The sequence below is a fragment of the Strix aluco genome, chromosome W (genome assembly GCF_031877795.1).
Source record: "Strix aluco isolate bStrAlu1 chromosome W, bStrAlu1.hap1, whole genome shotgun sequence".
In the NCBI taxonomy this organism is placed as follows: Eukaryota; Metazoa; Chordata; class Aves; order Strigiformes; family Strigidae; genus Strix; species Strix aluco.
This window is the reverse complement of record NC_133970.1, coordinates 20,749,455-20,770,245: the sequence shown is the minus strand read 5'-3', so window position 1 is coordinate 20,770,245 and position 20,791 is coordinate 20,749,455. Positions and strand designations below refer to the sequence as shown.

The window sequence follows — 20,791 nt, the reverse complement described above, 5'->3', positions numbered from 1 at the left end:
TCCTTATGTATTCAGTGTTATGCTCCTGTAATCTTGAGTTTGGCAAACAATAACAAATTACACCATTCAACTTGAATTTAAGTGGACTGTAAAAATGCTGCACTTAATTTTTTTCCATTAAATTATTAAACAAATGATCAAAGACTTTAAGTTCTGAATTAAATATTTAATCTGAACTCAAACATTTATTTTAAATTCTACTGTGTAAAAGTGAAGGTACTTGCAAAATCATCTTCTGGTTTATCTGTGTTGGTCACTTCAGATTTCCAAGGTATACTGATGTGACATTTTGCTTGTGTCTAGTATAGACACACTTATGTATAAATATTAAGTTAAAAATTATTTATATTATTCATGAATTCACAGAATTAGAATTATAATTTGGTTTGAAGACTATGTTATTTAGTTACCAGGAATTATTATTAGCATTATTATTATTAACATTGCTAAATATGCATTTTAGTTTTTGCTAAGTAATAAAACTCCTAAAACCAAATCCACTTACACCTTTTAGCAGCACAGACTAAGTTATTTTCTTACTAACTTATTTAAAAGTTTCTTAGACTTTTTGTATTGGGTTTGTGTGGCAAGGTTTTCATAGCAGGAGAGCTACAGGGGTGGCTTCTGTGAGAAGCTGATAGAAGCTTCACCCATGACCGATAGAGCCAATGCCAGCCAGCTCCAAGACAGAACTGCTGCTGGCCAAGGCTGAGCCAATCAGCCAGAAGAGAGAGGAGTGAGAATATGTGAGAGAAACAACTCTGCAGACACCAAGGTCAGCGAAGAAGGAGGGGGAGGAGGTGCTGCAGGCACCAGAGCAGAGATTCCCCTGCAGCCTGTGGTGAAGACCATGGTGAGGCAGGCTGTGCCCCTGCAGCACATGGAGGTTAACAGTGGAGCAGATAGCCACCTGCAGCCTGTGGAGGACCCCATGCTGGAGCAGTATGGGAGACCTCGGCTGGTCCGAGGGATCAGAATGTAAGTTTGATATTGACCTTGAGCAGATAACTGTGTACCCTTAAGAGGCTTTAAAGTCCCGAGAAGAGCTGAGTAAACAAGAGTAAGGAACTACCAGACCGGAACTGCCTGACCGCAAGGAAAGGAAGGTTATCGAGGTTGCGACAGAGAAGAGGTCATCCAATCATGAACTGTTAGTCTCTAATTAAGCCAATCATATATGGACACATACTCTTAATAAAGTTATAAAAAGGCTTGTTAGAACAATAAAGTAGCCATTTTGCACAATTCGGTGTTTGTCGTGTCCATCTCAACAGCGACAGAGCAGGTGGGTGTGCCCGAAGGAGGCTGTGACCCTGTGGGAAGCCCATGCTGGAGCAGGTTTGCTGGTAGGACCTGTGACCCTGTGGGGGACCCACACTGGAGCAGTCTGTTCCTGAAGGACTGCACCCCATGGAAGGGACACCCGCTGGAGCAGTTTGTGAAGAACTGCAGCCCGTGGGAAGGACTCACATTGGAAAAGTTTGTGGAGGACTGTCTCCCATGGGAGGGACCCCATGCTGGAGCAGGGGAAGAGTGTGAGGAGTCCTCCCCCTGAGGAGGAAGGAGCAGCAGAGACAACACATAATGAACTGACCACAACCCCTATCCCCCATTCCCCCCATCCCCCTGCTCTGCTTGGGGGGAGGAGGTAGAGAAATTGGGGGTGAAATTTATCCCGGGAAGAAGGGAGAGGTGGGGGGAAGGTGCTTTTAAGATGTGGGTTTATTTCTCATTATCCTACTCTGGTGTTAATTAATTAAACTATTTTTCCCAAGTTGAGTCTGTTTTGCCCATGATGGTAATTGGTGAATGATATCTCCCTGTCCTTATCTCAATCCACGAGGCTATTGTTATATTTTGTTTCCCTGGCGTGCAGTCAGGGTGAACTCACCACACTTTAAAAAAGAATATATAGCAAGAAGTTCTTCTGACTGCATAGTATTTTCTATAGAAAATATGGTGTTGAAAGAACAATATCATGCAGAACAAGGAATTATGCTATACCATGATGAGATTGTATCCTCAAAATGGCAGACTAGTCTGTGCCAAAAAGACATTTCATTTTTAGAACCTCTTGCAGATAATACTTTTAGAAAAATGGTTTATGCTGTTCACCTGAAAAGAATTTTATGAATGAGTTGTTAAGGAGATCTGGAGATTCTGCTCCCTTAAAGCATTTAATTGTGTATTTGCCATTAAGAATGTGAATAATCACACCTCAGGGAGGCTACTTATAATTAATTATGTATTTCAGTGTGGTGCTGGATTGGAATATGAATACTGCGAGACTTAATTCACCACTACCTTGAATAAGAAGTAGCCATATGCAGTGTTTTTGCAAAATGTAAAACTGTATCATATCGTATTGTCCGGGTATCAATTACAAGGTATAAAGCAGTGAGCAGACAGGCACTTTAATAGCACTTTCTCTGTTTATAATCAATATTATACTGCAAAACTTTAAAAGTAGACCATCAAATGGAAGTACCTAGAGTGTACCCAGAAAAAAAAATGTGGCAAAATATAATCTAAAATTGTCGGGGGAGGCAGCGGGTCTGCCTCTAGTCTAACTGAAGAAGAATTTAACCTTGAAGAAATTCCAGTGTATCCATGAGAGACCAGAAAGTCCGAGAAGTGCCATGGAAACAAGATTAGAGAACTAAGATAAGAACTGTCCTGACGATTCAGGCGAGAAACTATCACCCAATCGTGAACTGTTAGTTACTAAAGTAAACCAATCCTGTATGAACACCTACTTTGAAGAAGGTTATAAAAAGGCTTGTTAGAACAATAAAGGGGCTTTTGCAGCCATTTTGGTCATTTTCACACAATCTGATGTTTGTCGTGTCCGTCTCTACTGCGACAAATGGTGACCCCAACGTGATAAGAGCGACGTGATTGATTAGAGCGACGTGATTAGAGCGAAGTGGTCATTTAAAGGAGAAGTATAACGGCGGCGGGAAGAGCCGCGGAGACGGAGCCCGGTGTAGCTGAGAGCAGAGGGAATCTGCTTGGTCTGGACCTGAACTTCGACACCTAAAAAGGTGAGCCACCGGGAACGGGACTGTAATTATGGGGCAGTCATTAACAAAGGAAGAGGAGACAATTTTGTCTACCTGGAAAGCCCTATTAAAAAGAAAGGGGGTTAAGACCTCAGAACAAAGCCTGAAAAAGATTTTGCTATGGAGTAAGATGCAAGGCTTTGAAGCCACAACAGTTACTGCATTCAGTGTGAGTGCATGGCAAGCAGTAGGATTGAAAATATTGGATGAGGTCTCTAAAGGACAAAAAGAGGCATGTGAGTTGGCAACCACATGGCGCTTATTGAGTGAAACCTTAAAGGAATGGAAGATAGAGCGTGAGGCCTCTGATGGGAAACTAACGGACATTCGACCTGAAGACAATGACGGGGAGGACTGTGGCAAAGGGACAAATGCAGGGGATACCTCAGCCTCAGGAATAGCAGGCAGGAAACCCCTCACGGGCAAAAGCAGATCGCGCCCTCGCCCACCTCCTCCTCCTCCACCATTAAATATTTTGCGGGGCGATGAGGAGCCCCCCCCACCTAGTGGTGCAGCGGCGGCCCCTAGCGGCGCAGCAGCAGAAGGGCTGATTCCATCAGCCCCCCCCGAGGAGGAAAATAGGGCGGGTAACACAGAGCCAGAGAGCGAGAGCGAAAATGAAAGTGAGGGAGAAGAAGCTTTAACCACGGCTTTACAAACTCTACATATCACAGATAAACCCATGGTGAAGAAAGCCCAGCCATGGACTCTCCCTCCATCCACAGTAACTGTAATTCCAAGGTCCCCTGATCGATTTTGGGAGGGAGTTAGGAAGTATGCTGCTGAGGCTGGCAACTGGGATCTGGTCGAACGCCTCAGCCCATACTCTCCAACCCCGGCATGTCCAAAGCCTGTAGATATAGCAGCAGAGGCTCCTGGTGCATTCCCTGTTTATAAAGCTGTTGCAGGCACAAATGAGCATGATGAGCACAATCCGATCAGTTGGAAGGTGGTGCAGGATTTGCAGAATAAAGCACAGAAATTCGGAATCAATTCTCCTGAGGTGATGCAACTTATTCGAATAATCAGCACAGATTTGTTGTGTTCGTATGATGTTACACATCTCGCACAAGTGCTGTTTCAGCCGGTGCAATTACAAGTGTTTCAATCTACTTGGAGGCAGATGGCACGTGCAACCACGCAGAATAATTTACGACTACCACAGGATGACCCGAGACTAGACATTAGAGAGGATACTTTGCTTAGTGAAGGGCCATTTAGTAATACTCAACTGCAGGCCACTTGGCCCCCTATTATATTGGAACAATCTCAACAGGTGGGACTCAACGCTTTGAGAAAGACAATGGAATTACGAGGTCTAAGTGCCCTTTTGGTTGGAAGATCTAGTAGTACCTTAAACGGATTAATTGTGCATGTAGGAATTATTGATGCTGATTTTACTGAACAAATTTGTGCTATGATTTCTACTCCTTATCCACCTGTAACGATTCCAAAAGGCACTCTCATTGCTCAACTTGTACCTTTTTTGAGTTGTGTTCCAAAAGCAGAGCAGCGCCTCCGTGAGGATAGCAGCTTTGGATCGACTGGGGCGCCGATGACTTTTTGGTCACAACCCATTGAGCCACATCGTCTGTCCATGAAGTGCATCATCTACAATCGAGACAGTTGTCCTCCTTCTACTACAGTCTGTGGACTCCTGGACACTGGAGCGGACGTAACTATTATCTATCATATTAATTGGCCAATTAATGGGCCCACAGTGGTGGCAGACACAGGGGTAGTGGGGCTGGGAGGATCCGCACGAGCAAGAACAGCAGCTACGGCAATTCTGATCACCAATCCTGAGGGCCAACAAGCAGTCGTTAAACCATATGTGACAGCAGCTCCCCTCAATCTATGGGGGAGAGATTGCTTGTCACAGTGGGGGGTGAAGATTACTACGGATTTTTAACGGGGGCCACTGTGCTGCAGGGTGTTAGACAACCCACACTTGTTTTAACTTGGTTAACGAATAACCCTGTGTGGGTGGGTCAGTGGCCCCTACCAACAGAGAAATTAAAGGCCCTGCAAGAATTGGTGGCAGAACAGCTAGCCGCTGGACGCATTGAACCCTCTCAGAGCCCATGGAATACTCCAGTGTTTGTGATAAAAAAGAAATCAGGAAAATGGTGATTTTTGCATGACCTGCGGCAGATCAATGCTGTCATGGCCACGATGGGGGCTCTACAACCAGGCATGCCTTCACCGGCCATGATCCCTAAAGATTGGGAAATCATTGTCATGGATCTCAAGGATTGTTTTTTTACAATACCATTAGCTTGTCAAGACAGAGAAAAATTTGCATTCTCTGTGCCTTCTGTCAATCATGCAGAACCTGCAAAAAGATATCAATGGAAAGTTCAGCCGCAGGGCATGAAAAATTCACCAACAATTTGTCAATGGTTTGTGGCACAAGCTTTGTCACCTGTAAGGGAAAAATTCCCTACCAGTTATTGTTACCATTACATGGATGACATCCTGTTAGCATCAAACAACAAGGAGCAGTTGAATGACATGGAGAATGTGACTAGAAATTCATTACAACACTATGGATTAGTTATTGCCCCTGAAAAGGTGCAGAAAGTAGGACCCTGGAAGTATTTAGGACTAACAGTCACAGGTAGGCAGGTAATGCCTCAACCTGTGAAACTTAACCTTGAAGTTAAAACCCTTAATGATGTACAGAAGTTAATGGGATCTCTCAATTGGATTAGACCCTATCTCGGACTGACCAATTCACAACTGCAACCTTTACTGGAATTATTAAAAAATTCCAATGATCCAACAGAACCCAGAGTATTAACTGAGGAAGCATTAAAGGTAATTCACATGGTGGAACGATCTATACATGAGAAATTTGTTTCTCGAATAGATCTGTCTCAATTGGTGCAACTCTTTGTACTAATTGACAAAACTGTACCATTTGGTGCTTTGGTGCAGTGGAATCCTGAGTGGGATGACCCACTGCACATTCTAGAATGGATGTTTCTGTCATTCCGACCACGAAAAACTGCTCCTGGACTGTTTGAGCTTATTGCTGATGTAATCATAAAAGCCAGAAAACGATGTACAGAACTAACAGGGCGTGACCCAGCTAAGATTGTTTTACCTGTTCAAAATTGGTATTTTGAATGGTGCTTGGCAAATAATTATGAACTACAGGCAGCCATGGCGGGTTTTCAGGGACAGGTGTCATATCACCTGCCGTCACACCCGCTACTGAAATTTGCCTGAGAAATACCATTTGGTCAAAAAAATTTAAGCCGCCCAGAACCAGTGAACGGCCCTACTGTTTTTACAGATGGCTCAGGAAAAACAGGTAAAGCAGCAGTAGTATGGTATGAAAACAACAATTGGAACAACAAAGTAGTATATCAAAATGGTTCTCCACAAGTAGTAGAGCTGCATGCAATGGCTGTTGTTTTTTCTATTTTTTCTGTTCCTGTAAATATTGTAACTGACTCAGCGTATGTAGCTAACTTAGTTTCTAGACTAGACAAAGTGGTTTTGACCATGTCAGACAATCAATTATTATTTGATGTACTTTTAGAACTCTGGAAAAGTATTCAACTACGAACAGAACCTTATTTTATCATGCACATCCGTAGTCATACCACTTTACCAGGATTTTATACAGAAGGTAATGCCAGAGCGGATGCTCTTGTTTCCGCTATGGCTCTTAATACTGTTCCTAACATAAAGCAACAAGCTGTATTATCACATCAATTTTTTCACCAAGGATATCGAGCTTTACGACGGCAGTTCGGCTTGTCTCATGCGGAAGCTCGGTCTATTGTAGCTGCCTGCCCTGATTGCCAAGGAACTCACACACCAGTGTATTTTGGTACTAACCCCAGAGGTATGCAGGCTTTACAGATTTGGCAAACTGATGTTACTCATATAAATGAATTTGGCCGACAGAAGTATGTTCATGTTTCCATTGATACTTATTCTCATGCCTTAATAGCAACAGCACATAATGGGGAGACAGGAAAAGATGTAATTCGACATTTCCAAAAGGCTTTCTCTATGCTTGGGGTGCCACGCCAAATAAAAACGGACAATGGCCCAGCATATGTTTCACAGAAAGTTCAAACATTTTTTAATTTGTGGGGTGTTACTCATGTTACAGGAATTCCCCATTCCCCAACAGGACAAGCAATTGTTGAGCGTGCACATGGCACGTTGAAGCGGCAGCTTCAAAAACAAAACGGGGGAATGATTGGGGAACCACCACAGGCATGTTTGGATAAAGCAGTTTATGTTCTTAACTTTCTCCATTACGGGGATAATTCTTCTCTACCTCCTCTTTTTCAGCATTTCTCTTCTCTTTTTTCAAAACAGGATTTGCAAAAAGACATCAAAGTGCATGTTAGAGATCTAATTACTGGCCAGTGGAATGGACCATGTGAATTATTAACCTGGGGCAGGGGTTATGCTTGTGTCTCTACAGATGCCGGCCCTCGCTGGGTTCCTGCTCGGTGTGTTCGGCCTGTGCTGGAACCTGCGTCAGGCTGAAGGATGGGTAGTTCCACAACCCAAACAGAATGTCTGGGTAACTCTGCATTGAAAAAACTAACAAAGTTGGGATGTTGGCTTAGCAAACAGACTAACGCTACTTCTTTAGCATTGAGTGGCCTTTTAACTGATGTTGATAGTGTTAGACATGCTACTTTACAGAACAGGGCTGCAATTGACTTTTTGCTTTTAGCGCAAGGACATGGATGTGAAGATTTTGAAGGAATGTGTTGCATGAATTTGTCTGACCACTCAGAATCTATTTTCAAAAGCATACAGCAGCTGAAGGATGGTGTGAGGCGTCTAACAGAAGAGGACAGATTGGATTGGCTTACAAGGATGTTTAAAGGATGGGGACTTTCTGGATGGTTGATATCTCTGGTCAAAACTGTGGGAGTCATGATCTTGGTAATTGTGACTGTGCTTTTGATGTTGCCATGTCTTGTCAGTCTTCTGCAAAGGGCCCTGCAGAAGACTGCTTCTGCAATATTTCTAGCACAAATACAAAAAGGGGGAATTGTCGGGGGAGGCAGCGGGTCTGCCTCTAGTCTAACTGAAGAAGAATTTAACCTTGAAGAAATTCCAGTGTATCCATGAGAGACCAGAAAGTCCGAGAAGTGCCATGGAAACAAGATTAGAGAACTAAGATAAGAACTGTCCTGACGATTCAGGCGAGAAACTATCACCCAATCGTGAACTGTTAGTTACTAAAGTAAACCAATCCTGTATGAACACCTACTTTGAAGAAGGTTATAAAAAAGCTTGTTAGAACAATAAAGGGGCTTTTGCAGCCATTTTGGTCATTTTCACACAATCTGATGTTTGTCGTGTCCGTCTCAACTGCGACATAAAATGACTCAGCATTTCCCATGGTATTATTTTCAAATGCACTGGTCTAAAATATACTGACAGTTTCTTTTTGGAAATGGGGAATAATAGGTAAGGTCTATCAATAATAGGTAGGTCAAAGTAGTTCTGTCTAACTGGCCTTCTACAAGCTGAAGCAAATGCAAGATACAATTTATTAGAATTTCAGGTGTGTAAGGATAACTTAAAACAGTATTAAATAATTTAGGCAAAATAAAATATTTAAAAATCTAAAGAATTTCATGAACTACATGTTATAAAAAATAAAGGGAGGAAAAGGCCTTTCCAGAAGGGAAGGAGAACTTGCAGAGCCAGAGCTTATTATGATGACTAAAGAAGCCCTAAGAGCCACACATGGAACCAATTGAGTAAGAGGAAGGGAATCATTGGAAAGGAGTTATTTTACTAAAAGCAACTTCTCTTTAGTTTATTACACTCCTGCATGTTTGTTGTTGCTATTAATCATGAGACATTTTGAAACACCAACATATATAATATTATCATGGAGGGATTCTGATATCATTTACTCCAGCAAAAATCAGAATTGCCTTATATCAGTGGTATTATATTGGTATAATGTAAATTAATTCATATTAGGTTCATTAGATACATTATTATTTCTGCTCTGTAAAGCCTCAGTAAATGATGAACTATGCTTCTCTATAAGCAAAAGACTCATATTCTTCTGCTTCATCTGTAAAGACTTCAAAATCTTTGCTTTTTACCAATTTTGTGTGTCTAGTGATGAAGAAATATGCAATCTGTTCAGTAATTCCTCCTATGACAAGAAGCCTTTGAGTAATTTCTAATACAATCATCTGGTACTCAGAGGAAAAGGTTCGGTAGGACTGAAACCTGGCAATTTCCTCCTTACCATTTACTACTGGGATTATAGCATAAATGAGTTTGAAATACTGAGGTATTAAAGAAGAGAAATGCAAATATGTACTGAGACAGAAAAAAAATTGTGGAGGTCTCATTCTCCACTGCTGTGTACTTAACAAAGACTTTACATTTTCAGTATTGTAAACTACAAATACTCAAAACCATGGACCAGATGACCAAAAGAAAAAAGAATTAGACATCATAACATCCTCAAAATACAATTGCTTATGTTTTTCACCCACCTCCCTATTCTTCTCTGTCCCAGGAAGGCTGAATTCAAGTGTGTTCATATCAAGTTTACAATTCAGCTTAGCTGCAGACACACATGCAGTCAGGTTTCCCTACTTGCTGTTCAAAGGGATAGGTGTAAGCATCTTCCCGCTCCTTTTCCAGCTTCTGAAAGTTGCTTTAGGCTTGTTCACACATTCTCTTGCACCTTGCATTTTCTTCCCTTTCCCATTAATCTCATGCCCACGATGTTCCCCCGCCCTCACAGTTCCTCTGTCTCATATTTCTTTGCACCACTCACAACCTGACTCCTACCCACACAGTCCTCTCTTTGTTGACCTCCATCTCGCTCTCCACACTCTTCTGACCTCCCCTATGGTTTTGTCCTATGTGTTAACATAGTATACCTTCTCCCAACTGTCCACTCTCTCCTGACATTCTTCATTCACATTTTAATCTCCCTGCTTGTCTTACAGAAGCAGCTAGGAGAAGGTTATAATTTTTGTTGAGGGTAACCTTGTTTCCCCTTGTATGAAAACTGTGTCAGTCTCAGTGGGAGAAGTTCCATTCTCTTTTATTTGTAAAGAGAAAATACATATTTACTGCTTTGCTGAAAGTAGCAGCAATCCCATTCCTAATAATGGGGAAATGGAAGATATTTTAGAAAACAGGGGGTAAAGTGAAGGAAGACATCAATACTGGTGACACTGCTTTGGCTCTTGTTAAATCATGGCTTTCACACTGTAATAAAACATATATGGTATTTGTTATTCAAATCTCAAGGGGAAAAAGAAGTTGTAGTCAGGATGTTGTGGCCGAACAGTTTTGTAATTCTCTTATGTAAATAAGAAATAAGATATATGTATATAGTTTCTATTGTTAAAATCAGTTGTTAGAAGGGAGCTAAAATGGCCCCCATCTTCAAGCCACTACAAAAACACCTGTGCTGAGTCATCCCCCCTTCTGTGACGGAAACCTGAGACAAGCCCGCCGAAACCGGAGAAAAGCCCGCGAAAACAGGAGAAAAGCCCGCGAAAACCGGAGAAAAGCCCGCGAAACTTGTTTACACCTTTGCAGACCCCTCAGGGTACGCCCATCATGAATATGGATGAAGCCTACACTATAAAGGGACTCAGTTCTGTCCTGTAAGGTGTGTGTCCTGGTAGAGCAGAGACTCCCGGCACACCCAGCGCTGTTTTGCTCACTCGCTGCTTGCTAATAAAATTTTATTGATCACTAAAAATTGAGAAGTGGTTATTTCCCACTAAATTACAATTAATCAATAACAAATTTGGTGCCGTGACTCGGATCCAGATCTTTTGGTGCGAAACCCCAGATAGGGGAGGCGCCCTATCTTCGGATAGCCCCAGTCTGAGGATCTCGTGGCCAAAACGCTGGATATCCGAACCCCTTTTAATTCGGACTTGGGAGTGAGCAAAAGAATCTGCAGAACCCCTTAAATTTTGTGCACGAAGACCGATCGAAGACTCCGGGGAGGAATAAGTATTTGCGTTTGTGCGGTTATCCGTTCGGTTGGGGTTGGTAATCCCAGAGTGCGAATGAGTGAGAGGTCTCGAAGAGATCACCCGAGTGCGGACCCTTTAGTAGTGCAGTTCTCGTAGCCCACGAGGGAGCGAGTCACGAATAAGGGGAGCGTGTGTGTGTGTGAAAGAAGGCACTCTGGAAGATGGGACAGAGGGAAAGCAAGCCCTCTGGATCCATGGGTGGGGGCAAGGAAGAATTGCTGGATATCCCACTAGATAGTCCTTTAGGAGTTATGTTAGAGAATTGGAAAAATTCCCCAAGAAGTCAGGACATCCACCTCCCCCCCCCCCCCCGGGGCCCCGTTGCCTCGTTGCCTTCGGGGTGGGGGCAGCTGAACTCCTCCCGCTGCTGGCTCCAGCTGGGACAGGGCTTGTTCCCGGGGCGCCACCGCCCGACCCGAGCAGCGTGCCCAAGCCGAGCCCTGGAGCAGTGTCGCGGAGCCTGGCCCAGCGTGGGGGAGGGGGGGGGCAGAGCTGCCCCCTCCCCAGCCGGGAGGGCCTGTCCAAAGCACCCAGCTGCCCCGGGGTGGGGGTTGGGGCAGGGGGCACCGAGCGGCCCCAAATTAGCGTTTAGGTTTCTGCTCAGAGACAGGCTGCAGTAAACTGTCTCGAGGGGGCTCTGTGCTGAGCACCACCCCCCCCCCCCCTTTCTAACCCGCTCATACTTGTAACCAATGATTCTGACCCCGAATCTCCCGGACCCCCTCAGCGGGTTACCCGAAGCAAAGTTAAGGAAGGAAGATTATACCCCCTTAGAGAAATGCTTGTGCCGGGAGTGGGGGCACAAGGGGAACCGGGAGCGGGGTATGTCGCTGTTCCCCTCAACACTGGAGATGTGAGAGATTTTAAAAAAGAAATGGGGAACCTATTAGAGGACCCGCTTGGTGTAGCCGAACGGGTGGACCAGTTTCTTGGCCCAAATTTATATACCTGGGATGAATTACAATCTATCCTAGAAATTCTATTTACTATGGAGGAACGAGATATGGTCAGGAGGGCAGGTATGAGACTTTGGGACCAGCAACATCAAGTGGGTCCCACAGCAGATCAGAAGCGGCTGTTGGTAAAACCCAACTGGAATAATCAAGACCCAGGCCACCAAACCCATATGGCAGACTTAAGAATGATAAAAATTCAAGGAATTGGAGAGTCAGTTCCCCGAGGGCAGAATATTAATAGTAGTTGTACTCGGGAATAGATCCTGCCACCCCTGTGGGGCAGACATTATTAAAGACTCCGTTTGTGGCTAAGTCTTGGGCAGATATTAGGAAGAAGCTAGAAAAGATCGAAGATTGGCAAGGGAGAGGAATAGATGAATTGCTGAGAGAAGCTCAGAAAGTTTAGGTGGATTCCTACTTGAAGTGGTGGTATTGTTCTCGTTATCAATTTGGATACCCAGATAATGATCTATTTAAATGTCGTTTCACTTCTTCCTGACTCGTTTATTATTCAGTATACCTTTGCCTGCTTGACTTGGTGATCAGAAGGTGACAGCTTAGAACTTTCTGTCCTCTTGGTATTTTAAGGACTGTAGACAAGGATCAAAAGATACTGTGATAGATACAAGCCCTTGGCTAGCTTCAGCAGCTTTTTTTTTTTTTTCTTAACAGTGATGAATCAATTTAAATAAGAAAATCGGAGTAAAACATTATCAGAGTGAAAGCAATAGTCCAAGAGGGAAAGAAGTGAGCAGATCTGCAGCTTAATCTGGCTGCCTGTTCTTCAAGCAGGCAGCTCTCTTACATCATTGGCAGGAGTTGGAGGAAAAAAAAAAAAAAAAAAAGAGATAATCAGGGTTCTAGCATACAGGCAGGTATATGGGCTGGGGAGCCAAGTTCAAGCTAATTTGCCCCCAGACCACATTCTTTTGGAGCTGCTAATCTGGTTTGTACTTCTTAGCCAAAAGATGGGGAACTGACATAATTGTAACACACTGACTAGGCAGCTCATAAATGTTGTGTCTTTTCCAAAGAAGGAGGATGCTGCTGTGCCCTTTGCAGACTTTCTCCTCAACAGGCCATGGCCTAGAGCTTACCAGTTTTGTAATTTGTGATGTGCTATGTAAACACTGCGCAGCGCGTGTGTGGTATAGCTGCCCAGATGCTTTATTTGATGGCATCTGGAAGTACATGTGCAACAGTCTCGGTAGATTTAAACTACCCTTGCTCTAAATGTCTAGACCCAGTAGGAGTTTCAGGTTGAGAGGAGGCAATGCAGAGTGTGTAACAGCTCAAACATGCAGCAAACTGCATTATTTTAGCCTGAAAACTGTTCTGTGCATTCCCCAGTGCCTGCATGTAATAAAGCTGTGCAGAACATGGATGTTTTATGTGATGTTTACCTGGAGGCCATGGTTTCTTTGGGATCAGAGATTTTCATTCATGGAATGGTTCTGCCTGCTTTAATATGAAGGAAGTGGAATGTTTTTATTGCAAAAGGAAGGGGCATGTGAAGAAGGTTTGCCAGAGGAGAATCCAAGATGAGAAAATGTTTTCTGAAAACTAGGGGGGTCAGGGGCTCTATGTGCTGGGGACCCCAAAGAACAAAGAGCCCTTGATAAAACTTAAAGTGGGTCCTCAGCAACAAGAGGTAGAGTTCCTTGTGGACTCAGGAGCCGAAAGATCTACCATTCAGGCTCTGCCTCCAGACTGTAAAGTATCATCAGAAAAAATCAGTGTAATAGGGGCTAAAGGTGAACCATTTGAGGCCCCGGTTCTTCATGATGTGATTGTTGAGTCAAAACGCAAATATGTGATTAGAACATTTTTATTATTACCAGAAGCAGATTATAATTTACTTGGACGGGATCTGATTATAGAATTGAGAATTAATCTGAAAGTAGAAGAAAAAGAACTCAAAATCAGATTATGCCCCCTCACAGTGGCGGATGAAGAAAAGATTAACCCAGAAGTATGGTATACCCCAGAGACAGTGGGTAGATTGGATATCACCCCCTCTGAAGTCACCATTAGAAACCCAGGGATCCCGACTAGAATCAAACAGTATCCCTTGCCGTAAGAAGGCAGGAGAGGCTTAAAGCCTGAAATAGAGAGACTCCTTAATCAAGGGCTATTAGAACCTTGTATGTCACCTTTTAATACTCCAATATTGCCCATTAAGAAGGCAGATGGGAGTTACAGATTAGTGCATGACTTAAGAGAAATCAACAAAAGAACTGTAACCAGATTTCCTGTAGTAGCAAACCCCCATACTTTACTTAATCAATTGAATCCTGAAAATCAGTGGTATAGCGTAATAGACTTGAAAGATGCTTTTTGGACGTGTCCTCTAAAAGAGGAGTGTAGAAATTATTTTGCTTTTGAATGGGAAGACCCAGATACCTTTAGGAAACAACAGCTGAGGTGGACAGTTTTGCCTCAGGGTTTTACTGAGTCCCCTAACCTCTTTGGACAAGCCCTCGAACACATCTTAAAAGATTATAACTTGGGGGAAGGTGTTACTTTAGTACAATATGTAGATGACCTTCTGTTAGCAGGAGGCAACCCAGAGATGGTACGAAAGGAAAACATTAAATTGTTAAATTTCTTAAGCCTCCAAGGATTAAAAGTATCCAAATCTAAATTGCAATTTGTAGAAGAAGAGGTGAAGTATTTAGGTCACTGGATCAGTAAAGGAAGCAAGAAATTAGACCCAGAGAGGGTAAATGGAATTCTTTCTCTCCAGGCTCCCAAAAAAACCCCAAACAACAGGTTAGGCAGCTCCTTGAACTACTGGGGTACCGTAGACAATAGATTGAAAATTATAGTACAAAAGTTAAATTTTTATACCAGCAATTAACAAAAAATGGGTTGCTTAAATGGACCCCAGACGATGAAGAAAAATTAGAAAAATTAAAAAACTGATTTAGTCAACGCTCCAGTATTGAGTTTACCAGATATAAGAAGGCCCTTTTATTTATTTGCCAATACTGAAGATGGCACGGCATTTGGGGTATTAACCCAAGAATGGGCTGGGAAAAGGAAGCCTGTGGGATACATATCTAAATTGTTAGACCCCGTAAGTAGGGGATGGCCAACATACCTCCAAGCGATAGTGGCAGTGGCCTTGTGAGTAGAAAAGGCTAATAAAATTACATTTGGGAAGAATCTGAAGGTGTTGACTCCTCATAACATTAAGAGAGTGCTTCAGCAAAAAAAATGGACAAATGGATAACAGATGCCAGGCTCCTCAAATATGAAAGATTGAAGTAACTAGTCTTCAAAACCCAGCACAGGATCCTCTAGAGTGGTAGAAGGAAAAAGAAAATCAGGTTATACAATTATTAGTGGAGCCACCCTAGAGGTAATAGAATCAGGACCACTGAGTCCTAGCTGGTCGGCTCAAGCTTGTGAACTATATGCAGTACTAAGAGCGTTACAGATTTTAAAGGAAAAAGAGGGAACCATTTATACAGACTCTAAGTACGCCTTTGGAGTAATTCACACTTTTGGAAAAATTTAGGAAGAAAGGGGACTCATTAATTCACAAGGAAAAGGGCTAATACATGAGTCTCTAATTATCCAGACTCTCCAAGCATTAAGAGGTCCTAAGAAAATAGCAGTAGTGCATATAAGAGGACACCAACAGGGAACCTCACTACAGATCAGGGGAAATATTCTAGCTGATCAAGAGGCAAAACGGGCTGCACTACTAGCATTGATGGTAACAGAATCAAACACAAACGAAAAAACAGACCCCACCAAATTAGGATTCACGTTTACTAACCAAGAGAAAGAAAAATTGAAACAAATGGGAATTAATGAAAAACAAGGGGAATGGGAATTACCTGATGGGAGGAAGGTTCTCCTGAAGACAGTGGCTTGGAGAGTTATGAAAGATTTCCATACTAAAACTCACTGGGGAGTACAAATGTTAGTAGATCAGTTTGCTATTAAATACATGTGCATAGGGATTTATAATGTTACTAAGGAAATAATAAAAAGCTGTTTAACGTACCAGAAAATTAATAAGCACCAAGAGAAAAGATTCAAGGGGGACGGGATTTGGCATACAGACCATTTGGAAGAATTCAAATCGATTTTACAGAACTACCAAAAGTAGGACGGTACAAATACCTCCTAGTGTTGGTAGATCATCTCACTCATTATGTGGAGGCCTTTCCCACCACTTGAGCTACAACAAATACTGTGGTAAAAAAATACTCTTGGAAAACATCATCCCTAGGTATGGAAATATGGAAGTAATTGATTCGGACAGGGGTCCCCACTTTGTGTCTAAAATAATCAGAGAGACATTGACTTCCCTGGGGACCAAGTGGGAATTCCACACTCCCTGGCATCCAAAAAACCTCAGAAAAAGTAGAAAGAATGAATGGGGAAATCAAGAAACAACTTAACCAAATTGATGTTAGAAACAAAGATGTCTTGGGTTAAGTGCTTACCCCTAGCACTTCTGAATATCCGGACCCAACCCTGAACTGATACTGGAATATCCCCATTCGAAATGCTATATGGTATGCCCTATGATATGGAATTTCCCACTGATCACCCAGTATTGGAAAAAGACAATTTGCAACCATACTTAATAAACCTCATGAATAGGAGAAAAGAACTACGCAAAAAAGGGATGGTAGTACAGAGACCTCCATTAGAAATTTGTATGCACTCCATAAGACCTGGAGACAAGGTGTTAATAAAAACTTGGAAAGAATCCTCTCTTACCCCTCGTTGGGAGGGACCGTTTCTTGTTATACTCACAACAGAGACTGCTGTCCGGACTGCTGAAAAGGGATGGACTCATGCTACCAGAGTGAAAGGACCCTTAACGCCTGATCACTGGGAAGTAGCTGAAACATCAGAGGATCTGAAACTAGTGTTGCGAAGGAAGAAGGACTAAATGAATTTTGTAAAACCCCTAACTGTGTTTGTTATCCTTCTGTGTGTTTTAAATGCACTATTTGTGAGGAAAGTTGGTGGGCACACTGCGTCCACGGCTATTCCCCAAAGGAATACTGTGCCCAGTGCTATATAAGAGAAAGAAAATTAACCAGTCGAACCTTACGAGTGGGGGTATCAACAGGAAAAATTGTAAAGGAGTCCCATGAATGGTGGACTATATTTATAAAAGGGATAAATCCTGAAAAAGGGTGTGTGCATACCAATGAACCTAAGCCCCATAACGTGAATATAGTACAAACTCTTTGCAAATTCCAAATACTCCAAGTGCCCTGTACGATCCCACAAGTAAAAGCCCGGAACTGGGAGGCGTTTAGGTGTCGACAACGAGACCCTAACCCCCGAAAAAATACGACTGCTGCCGAGAAGATGGAAAGCCCCGCTGCTCTAAGGAATGGAGTAGGCGGAGGAGGCAGAGACGTATGGAGAGGGGAAAATAAGAAAGGCCTCGAAGCAACCAGTTCAGGTGATTGTTGTGGCAAGGAGAACTGGAAAGTATGGGGAAGGAAAAGATCTGAGCATGCAAATCCTGTCGCAAGACAGAAAGGGGACACGTTTGTACAATTGGCTAGTAATTGGAAGATGAACCCACCAACTCTTCTCACTATAGTGGTCATTTGGGCTGTGGGAGAAATCGCAATTTTGATGTTAAGCCTCTATTTTATGTGAGGCCCCTAGTGTTGTTACTAATTGGGTTAACTTTCGGACCATGTATATTTAACAAGTTTGTGATGTGTTAAGGAGATTTGAAAAACAAAATTAGTTAAAAGAAAGGGGGGGAATTGTAATAAAACATATATGGTATTTGTTATTCAAATCTCAAGGGGAAAAAGAAGTTGTAGTCAGGATGTTGTGGCCGAACAGTTTTGTAATTCTCTTTATGTAAATAAAAAATAAGATATATGTATATAGTTTCTATTGTTAAAATCAGTTGTTAGAAGGGAGCTAAAATGGCCCCCATCTTCAAGCCACTACAAAAACCCCTGTGCTGAGTCATCCCCCCTTCTCTGATGGAAACCTGAGAAAAGCCCGCGAAAACAGGAGAAAAGCCCCTTGTTTACACCTTTGCAGACCCCTCAGGGTACGCCCATCATGAATATGGATGAAGCCTACACTATAAAGGGACTCAGTTCTGTCCTGTAAGGTGTGTGTCCTGGTAGAGCAGAGACTCCCGGCACACCCAGCGCTGTTTTGCTCACTCGCCGCTTGCTAATAAAATTTTATTGATCACTAAAAATTGAGAAGTGGTTATTTCCCACTAAATTACAATTAATCAATAACAACACTAACCTCCAGTTCTCCAAAAACTCCAGGGTGTCAGAAGTTTTCTATTAATACAATGTTGTCAATACCCAAACATTTTAAATATCGTAAGTTTGATAAACGTTTTCCAAATCCAAGGTGGGATGTTAGTTGAAACCCTTCATGAGTTCTCAAGGCAAGCCTGCATCTCCAGGGACTTCTCCTGAATCTTCCTAGAACCAGGGCCCCTGGGAAACCCAGACTCTGGGACATGCCTAATATCCAACAGTTAGTATCTCTGAACTGGGACTGTGAACTTCCAATTAATAATACATTTGAAAACTGAAAAAAGATCTGTTTACGTATGGCACATCCCTCCCACCTGTGTGTCCTTCCTTTGCTTGTGAGAGCACAAGTGTTGATATTGATTTATTGGGTCACAATTGGGAGCTATACAGTAGAAGTTGAAGTTATAAGATGCAGCTTCTTAAATGGTATCTCAGCCTCAGATTTTGCATGTCTCCATTAGGCAAAAAAAAAGGGGTTATTGGTCTTAGGATTTGAACACAGGCTTATTCTTCTAGCTTGTTATTATTTCACTGTGCAGCATTTTTTGTGTCTGCTTTGGTCAGGAAGATTTACTCAGATTGTGATACACATTTCAGAGAAAGAACATCTTCTCCAGAGAGAGGAGAATATTAGATTTTTTTTTTTTTCTGCTTTGACAAACCAAGCCTTTTAAATTCACAGTTATCCAATGTGCAGCTTGTTTCCTCTCATTTCAGCTGCAGTCAAATAGGTATTTCTTCTCCAGGGTCTGAAACCCACTTCTGGGAATTCCTTTCCTTCCTCTCCCTCTCCCAGCAGCTATTATCTCCCCTTTGCCCCAGAAACTGTTAGGGTTTGGATGCATTTGCCCCCATTTTTGCACCCCTGGTCTCATCCCAGCTGCAGTTTGGATGAACAAAACTGCTTTGGTATGCAGTGTAATAAGTTCTTGTGGTGTCTGGATATTGCAAATAGCTTATTTTTTGTCTGCATTCCTGCTAAGAAGGGTAGTGGATGAACAGGATGAGCTAAGTAGTTGTTTGCACTGCAACAACAGGCTAACAGTTATGTAAAATATTTTCATGTGCAATCTCCTCTGCTGGTTCAGAGGAGTATTATGGTCAGATTCAGCACACAGGCTCTTTCAAACTCATTTTCATAAACCAGGGCACTGCTAAGCATAGAGAAGACCAAGACCAAGGTTGCTCTCTTTCTTCATCCTCAGTGTTTACCTTTTCTTTCTTCTTAATCTCCTGTCTTCAGCGACTACAGTTTAAGACCATGGGATAAGCATAAGACTTCTTTACTGAAGTGCTTCTACAAATACTGGTACAAATCTCCTTGCAGAGGCTACTGCAGAGTGACAAGGCCTGCTGGCCAGATCAGTAGGAGTTGCTTTAGCGTATTATTCTAAAATGGGATTAGTTAAGTAACTCTACAGCCCAATATAAACACTGAGCCCAATTCAGTTTTCTAAGCTTCACACTTCCATATACCAGCTAAATGCCACTGATTAGGCTTTCAACTGAACATTTTCTGAAAGGCTTTTGACTCAGTTTTGGAATAATTCATGTGATTCAACAGAAAATTAATACAAAAACCAACTAACTGTAACTTTCACGGGCAGCAGAGGTACATGCAAATGTTCAATGAACTTCTGGAAACCAGTCTTGCTGCTACTCACAGAAGCAGGCACCTATTCTATTGCACAAAGACAATTTACAGTCACAAGGAACATTTTCATACCGGTTAATTATTGTATGTAAATAAAAGATTGTTTTAATCCAAATATAAAAATTCAGATGCCTTAATCTAAATAAAAACCTATTTTTCATTAGGATTACTAGATGAATTTAATTTGGATTAAAATTCATGTCTGTTTTTTATTAATATACATCTATTAGAGAGCTATCTAATCAAATAGGGACTCCAGTTTCTCATAGTATATACTGGAAGGATAAACATTGCTGTGTGCTGAAATTCAGTAAAAAAGCAATAATAACAGTCTGAACTGTTATTGAAGAATACCAAAATATCCCATATAAATAATGATCTTTTATCCACTGTCTAATTTTGTAATTCTTACAGTGATTTTTACCTTTTAGAAGTACTTTACATTTATGACTCAAAATTTGTATCCCTTTTTAATGAAGATAAATCCTGATTATTTTACCTTTAAATAGGTATAAAATTACTATGCAAATTATTATATTTTTATTGAAAAAACTGTTAAATAACAGTGCTCAATTCAAAATAACTTGAAAATTCAGGAAGGTCATTCTGTATCTTCAATAGCTATCCTTGCAACAGTAAGCAGACTGAATGTCTTATTCAGAAATATTTTGTGCACTCTTCACTTCAGTTGGAATTGTTTAGGCAAAGACACTCAGTAGACTTATTATGATGTCTCTATATGTCTGATATCTGAACATGTTTTATTCTAGTGCATTCACTGCAATGTTATAATTATTTTTTTCTTACT

At 42.0% G+C, this 20,791-nt stretch overlaps 1 protein-coding gene across 1 annotated transcript in view; it reads right to left on the bottom strand.

The window, feature by feature from the left end:
• LOC141917774 (potassium/sodium hyperpolarization-activated cyclic nucleotide-gated channel 1-like) overlaps window positions 1-20,791 on the bottom strand; it is a 306,083-nt gene that overhangs the window by 14,205 nt on the left and 271,087 nt on the right. The window lies entirely within an intron of this gene.